This window comes from Entelurus aequoreus, linkage group LG18 (genome assembly GCF_033978785.1).
Source record: "Entelurus aequoreus isolate RoL-2023_Sb linkage group LG18, RoL_Eaeq_v1.1, whole genome shotgun sequence".
NCBI classification, from domain to species: domain Eukaryota; kingdom Metazoa; phylum Chordata; class Actinopteri; order Syngnathiformes; family Syngnathidae; genus Entelurus; species Entelurus aequoreus.
Window position 1 is genome coordinate 28,785,130 of NC_084748.1, and position 7,513 is coordinate 28,792,642.

A 7,513-nucleotide genomic window follows, 5' to 3' on the forward strand; every position below is an offset into this window, starting at 1 on the left:
AGGATGTGACTGGGAGTATCTAGACCAGGGGTCTCAAACTCAATTTACCTGGGGGCCACTGGATGCAGAAACTGGGTGAGGCTGGGCCGCAAGAAAAGATTTCTTTAAAAAAATCTAACATGCACTTTTTAATGAATTCACCTTCTTTGAATGGCTTTCCCGCCCTAGCAACCATCTCACTCACCATGTAGCTAGCTTTGACTGCTGCATCGCTCCTTTCGCTTGCTTTCTTGACGAAATCTTGTTGCCTCAGTAGACTGGTTTTAAAATTTGCAACCCGGTTCACTCTCTCATCTCCCTGGTATTTTGCATACTCCTCAGCATGTCTAGTTGTATAATGACGTTTCAAATTGTATTGCTTGTACACTGCAACTTTCTCTGTATCAACTACAGAAAAGAGCTATAAGGATTATTCATAAAGTAGATTACTTAAGACACACTAACATATTTTTTATTAATTCCGGTTTATTGAAATTACAGGAGCTAGTAAAGTTACAGACATTATGTGTCATGTTTAAGGCTAAAAGTAAAACATTACCAGCAAATTTACAAAAAATGTTTGTCATCACTTCTGAGAATACAGAACATAGAAGAAAAGGTCATTTCCAACATCAGTATTCAAGGACAACTTTAAAACAAATGTGGTGGGGGTTAAACTATGGAATTCTCTTTACAATGAGATAGAAGATTGTAAAAATATATTCCAAATGAAAAAATATATAAAGACAGAACAATAAAATCATATGGACAGCCATAAGTGTTTACATTTTGCTTTATATTTATTATTTTACTTATTTTTTGCCTGGTTTTGTATCTGTTTTGTATCATCCCTTGAGGTGTATATTACTTCTTTTGTTCGGTTTGTACATCATGAAGTTTTGCACATCTTGTGTTTTTTTGTTTGTTTTCGTGTAATTGAATGTAATTGTTGGTTTATATGATATCATTAAGTAAGACTACGTATTATGTTGAAGGGGGCAGAAAAATATCAGATTTTTCTTCATCCTGCTCCTTCTCAGGCATTGGTGTGTAAATGTATAATTGAATAATTGAGGTATAATTGTCTATCGATCAAAGATGCACATCAATGAAGGAGATAAATAAAAATGAAATGAAATAAGACACGTCGGGGTGCCCCTTGTGCTCAACAAAGAAATATTGCATCAAAAATCGTCTCTGTCTGGAGCCAACGGGAGGGGGAGGGGGGAGAGAAAGGAGGGGGCTGGGCGGGGCGGCTCGCCGTGGAGTTTACAGTTACGGTAGCACAATTAGCCCCGAACGGGCTAACATCACCACTAATGTGTTACACGTCTGATTCGCCCAGCGCTGGGGTCCAGTGCACCACACTTTTGTATTGTCGCTCGCTCCTTCGGCGGAGTGCTTTGGAATATCTGATAGTATATATCTGTATCATGAATCAATCAAACCAAACCAAAAGTGGACCCCGACTTAAACAAGTTGAAAAACTTATTTGGGTGTTACCATTTAGTGGTCAATTGTATGGAATATCTACTTCATTGTGCAACCTACTACTACTAATAAAAGTCTCAATCAAAGCGCTCATCTTCCCCGCCCGGACTGTTTACAGCGGGGGCGGGAGCGGGAGCGAGCAGGCGGGTGAGCGAGGGAGGCAGGGAGGGAGGGAAGAAGAGCATGTGCGGGTGTCGTGGAAAAGCGGCAAAATGTTTCTCTGCTTGCATCACGCAAGTGACGTCAATGCCTACTTGCCAACCTTGAGACCTCCGAATTCGGTAGATGGGGGGGAGGTTGAGGTGTGTGTTTTTGTAGCCCGGAAAAGTTAGGGCTGCAAAGGGTTCTGGGTATTTGTTCTGTTGTGTTTATGTTGTGTTTAGGTGCGGATGTTCTCCCGAAATGTGTTTGTCATTCTTGTTTGGTGTGGGTTCACAGTGTGGCGCATATTTATAGCAGTGTTGAAAAATAAATAAAATAAAATATGACCACCCTCAGTGTGACATGTGTGGCTGTTCCTCAAGTATGTATGCAATAACTTGCATGTGTCTGCAGAAGCCTCATACAACATGTGTCTGAGCAAGCACGCTGTTAGTATGGAGAAAAAGGTCCTCTTGACGGTTTATAGAGGATACTAAAGGCAGTGCCATCATGGCACGCCCTCAATATTGTCTCGAGTCTTATACCACACTGTGATTGGTAGATTCCATCAGCTCCGCACACAGCGCTGTTAAGCGCCATTCATTCAAAACTCGCGGGCCGCACTAACATTAAACTGTCATATTAAGGCGGGGGCCGCACAATAACGTCTTGCGGGCCGCAATTGGCCCGCGGGCCGCATGTTTGAGACCCCTGATCTAGACCAACTCTGCACGCAGGCGGCGTTTAATAGACGGTTACTGAGGTACGGGACGGAACAGCGTGTCTCTTCGGCAGCTCCCCACGTGACTGAGCAGCCCCACCCTGCTCACCCTGAGATGGGAAGGGCCTAGAAAATGTGGCCTTAAAATGGTCTGTTCCTCCACTCCCGGGCAGCCTACCGAAGCTGCCGGGTCATCCCCCCATGCGGTCGAAAACGCAAGAATAAAACCCGACTGACACTCACAGTAGCGACTTGGAACGTCCGTACGCTTTTGGATGTGCGTGATGATTCATCTCGTCCCAGCAGAAGAACAGCGTTGGTGGCGCACGAACTGAAGAGGTATAACATCGACATTGCGGCCCTCAGCGAGACCCATGGAACCCGCTTCCATGGGGAGGACTCCATAGCCGAGGTGGGAGAAGGATACACTTTCTTCTGGAAAGGGCTTCCGGAAGGCTCCCGCCGCCTCCATGGTGTAGGCTTCGCTGTGCGGACCTCCCTACTTCAGAAGCTTCCCGAATCTCCAGTTGGCATTAGCGAAAGGTTGATGACCTGGAGGATTCCCCTCACCAATAACCGTTACTGCACCCTCATCAGCACCTATGCCCCAACACTGATTGCCGACCCTCAATGTAAGGAAGAGTTCTATGCCTCCCTGCACTCCGCCATCAGCAAAACACCACTCACTGACAAGATCATCCTTCTAGGGGATTTCAACGCAAAAGTGGGCTCGGACAGTGTAGTGTGGAGGAAAGTGATGGGTCGGCACAGTGTTTGCAAGCTCAAAAACAATGGTCTCCGTCTTCTCACTCTGTTTTGAGCATCAACTGGTCATCACAAACACCTTGTTCCAACTGAAGAACAAGTACAAAACATCCTGGCAACACCCTCGCTCTAAACACTGGCATCTCCTAGATTACATCATCACCCGCCACGCGGACAGGAAGGAGGTACGCATCACTAGGGCCATGCGTGGAGCTGACTGTTGGACTGACCACCGCCTGATCAGAACAAAGATTGACTTAGAAATACGTCCTCAACAGAGAAAAACACCACCTTCCAAGAGGCTCAACTGCGATGCACTGAAGTCCACGCACTCCGTCAGCCAGCTCAGGAAAAAGGTAGCAGATCAGCTGTTCAAGATTCCTGAAGTGCCACCAGATCTGGACACTGGACCTACCTGGAGCACCCTACGCACTGCCCTCCACCAGGTGGCTGTGGAGTCTATAGGGTACACCAGAAGGCGACATCAAGACTGGTTTGACAATAGTGCGCCAGGAATCTATGACCTGCTTCAGGCAAAACACAAGGCCCTTGCAGCTCACCTATCAAACCCTCAATCCACCGTCCTGAAGGCTCAGCTCATCCTCCTCAGAAGTGAAACCTAGCGCACCCTCAGCCATGGAAAACGACTGGTGGACCCAGAAGGCCCGCGAAATACAACATAACGCAGACACCAACAACTCTCATGCCTTCTACGACTCCATCAAGTCCATCTATGGCCCACAGAGGAAGAACATCACCCCAGTTAGATCAGCTGACGGCATCATTCTCTACAAGGACAAACAACAGATCCTGGACAGATGGGCTGAGCACTTCAGGGTACTGCTGAACACCACAAACCCTGTACAGACAGACATACTCTCTGACCTCCCATGCCTGCCCCCTGTAGAGTCGCTGGACTCCTCTCCCAGCTTCTCAGAGGTACTCAAGGCCATCAAGGGTCTAAAAAAACAACAAGAGCCCAGGCCTTGACGAGATCCCGGGAGAAATCTTGAAGCACGGTGGATATCTCCTGCACCGCAGAATGCACCAGCTGATCACTGCCATCTGGTCGTCTGAAGTCATCCCACAAGATTGGAAGGATGCTAACATCATAACGATCTATAAGCGCAAAGGCGACAAAGCAGACTGCGGCAACAGCAGAGGTATCTCCCTACTATCCGCAGCTGGGAAGGTGCTAGCAAGGATCATGTTACATCGAGTAGCAACTCATGTAACCGAAAACATCCTGCCCGAATCTCAATGCGGCTTTAGACGTGATCGGAGCACCGCAGACATGATCTTTGTTGCCAGACAGGTACAGGAAAAATGCAGAGAACATCGCAAAGACCTGTACATGGCATTCATTGACCTGTCCAAGGCCTTTGATACAGTAAACCGGGACTTGCAGTGGGAAGTACTTGAAAAACTAGGTTTACCAGCAAAGTTCTGCAACCTACTGCGACAGCTACATGATGGCATGCAGGCCTGTGTGAGCAACGGCGGCCAACAATCCCCATTTTTCAGTGTGGATGTGGGGGTCAAGCAAGGGTGTGTCCTTGCCCCAACCATATTCAACATGTTCATTTCCACTGTCACCCTCCTGTCCCATAAACACCTGGACTCCGCAGATGGGATTCAGATACAATACCGGCTGGATGGTAACCTTTTTAACATCCGTCGCCTCCAAGCCACCACTAAACTCACTACCCAGCATATTCTGGAACTACAGTATGCAGATGACTGCGCTGTACTTGCACACTCACCAGAGTCTCTCCAGCGCGCACTGAATGTGGCAGCCTCCATCTACAGTGCCATTGGTCTTCAGATAAACACCAAGAAAACACAAATACTCGTGCAGGAGTTTACTACCCAGCCAAACACGCCGATCTTCACCCTTGATGGGCACCCATTAGCCACCGTCCCCCACTTCACCTACCTCGGTAGCACCCTGTCGCCATCCTGCACCACTGACGATGACGTCCAGGCCCGTATTGGCCTGGCCTCTGCTGCCTTTGGAAGGCTACGGTCCAGGATTTTCCTGAACAGGAATCTAACCATCTCCACCAAGATAGCCGTGTATAAGGCAGTCTGCCTCTCCACGCTGCTCTATAGTTCTGAAACCTGGACACCCTACCAGAGGCACATCCAGAGTCTCGAGGCCTTCCACATCCGCTGCCTCCAAAGGATCCTAGGTCTGACCTGGGAAGACAGGGTGCCCTACACTGAAATTTATGACCGGACCAACACACCCAGCATCACAGCACTCTTTGGCCAAAAACACCTAAGATGGGTCGGACATGTGATCCGTATGCCAGCCCACTGCCTACCCCGTCAGATATTGTATGGCCAGCTTTCAGTCGGTCAAAGGTCTGCCGGGGGCCAGAAAAAACGGCACAAGAACCACATTAAAACTCTCCTGAAAAAGTGTGACATCAAACCACCAGCACTGGAGTCCCTGGCTGCTGACCGCCAGACCTGGAGCTCTACCTGCCACCAGGGCATCACTCATCTTCAGGAGAAGTTCACAGAGCGGAGAGCACAGCGGCGTGCACAAAGACACCAACGTGCCACAGCACCAGCGACCATCACTGCTGCCTTCCCCTGCCCCTCCTGTGACAAAGTCTGTGGATCACGCATAGGCCTGAGCAGCCACCTGGCTATGCACAGGCGAAAGGCACAACAATAACCAACCCAATACTTCGTTTGGAGCAACGTCATCATCGACATCGATGGACTGCCATAAGCAAAAGGGAGTATACAGTAGCTCACCGCTAACAGCAAGCTAGTGCTCCTGATTGTAAACAAAGAGGTTGGTCTATCTAGATATTGATTGTAACGATGTAAAGTACAAATGCCGTATCTAATTGATACAACAATGATTACATCTTTTTTTTTTTTTTTTATCACCACAAAGACTTTTTTCCTTTTAGAAATGATTATGTATATATACTCAGGAAATACGTCCCTGGACACATGTCGACTTTGAATACGGCCAACATATGACCATGTAACTACTTGGTATCGGATTGATACCCAAATTTGTGGTATAACGCAAAACTTATGTAAAGTATCCAAACAACAGAAGAATAAGTGCATATTACATTTTAACAGATGTGTAGATAGAGCATGTTAAAGGCCTACTGAAACCCACTACTACCGACCACGCAGTCTGATAGTTTATATATCAATTATGAAATCTTAACATTATAACACATGCCAATACGGCCGGGTTAACTTATAAAGTGACATTTTAAATTTGCCGCTAAACTTCCGGTTCGAAACGCCTCTGCGGATGACGTATGCGCGTGACGTAGCCCGGGGAACACGGGTATGCCTTCCACATTGAAGCCAATACGAAAAAGCTCTGTTTTCATTTCATAATTCCACAGTATTCTGGACATCTGTGTTCGTGAATCTGTTGCAATCATGTTCATTGCATTATGGAGAAGGAAGCTGAGCAAGCAAAGAAGAAAGTTGTCGGTGCGAAATGGACGTATTTTTCGAACGTAGTCAGCAACAACAGTACACAGCCAGCGCTTCTTTGTTTACATTCCCGAAAGATGCAGTCAAGATGGAAGAACTCGGATAACAGAGACTCTAACCAGGAGGACTTTTGACTTCGATACACAGACGCCTGTAGAGAACTGGGACAACACAGACTCTTACCAGGATTACTTTGATTTGGATGACAAAGACGCAGACGTGCTACTGTGAGTATGCAGCTTTGGCTTCTAAACATTTGATCGCTTGACCGTATGTGCGCAACTTTTTTTTGCGTATGTACGTAACTTTTTTAAAATATATAAGCTTTATGAACCTTGGGTTAGGTGAACGGTCTTTTGGGCTGAGTGATTGTGTGTGTTGATCAGGTGTTTGAATTGTATTGGCGTGTTCTATGGAGCTAGGAGCTAGCAGAGGAGCTAGGAGCTAGCATAACAAACACGCAGGTGTTTTTATGCAGGATTAATTTGTGGCATATTAAATATAAGCCTGGTTGTGTTGTGGCTAATAGAGTATATATATGTCTTGTGTTTATTTACTGTTGTAGTCATTCCCAGCTGAATATCAGGTCACCCCCGGCTCTCACAGCATCTTCCCTATCTGAATAGCTTCAACTCCCCACTAGTCCTTCACTTGCACTTTACTCATCCACAAATCTTTCATCCTCGCTCAAATTAATGGGGAAATTGTCGCTTTCTCGGTCCGAATCTCTCTCACTTCATGCGGCCATCATTGTAAACAATAGGGAACTTTGCGTATATGTTCAACTGACTACGTCACGCTACTTCCGGTAGGGGCAAGCCTTTTTTTTATCAGATACCAAAAGTTGCAATCTTTATCGTCGTTGTTCTATACTAAATCCTTTCAGCAAAAATATGGCAATATCGCGAAATGATCAAGTATGACACATAGAAT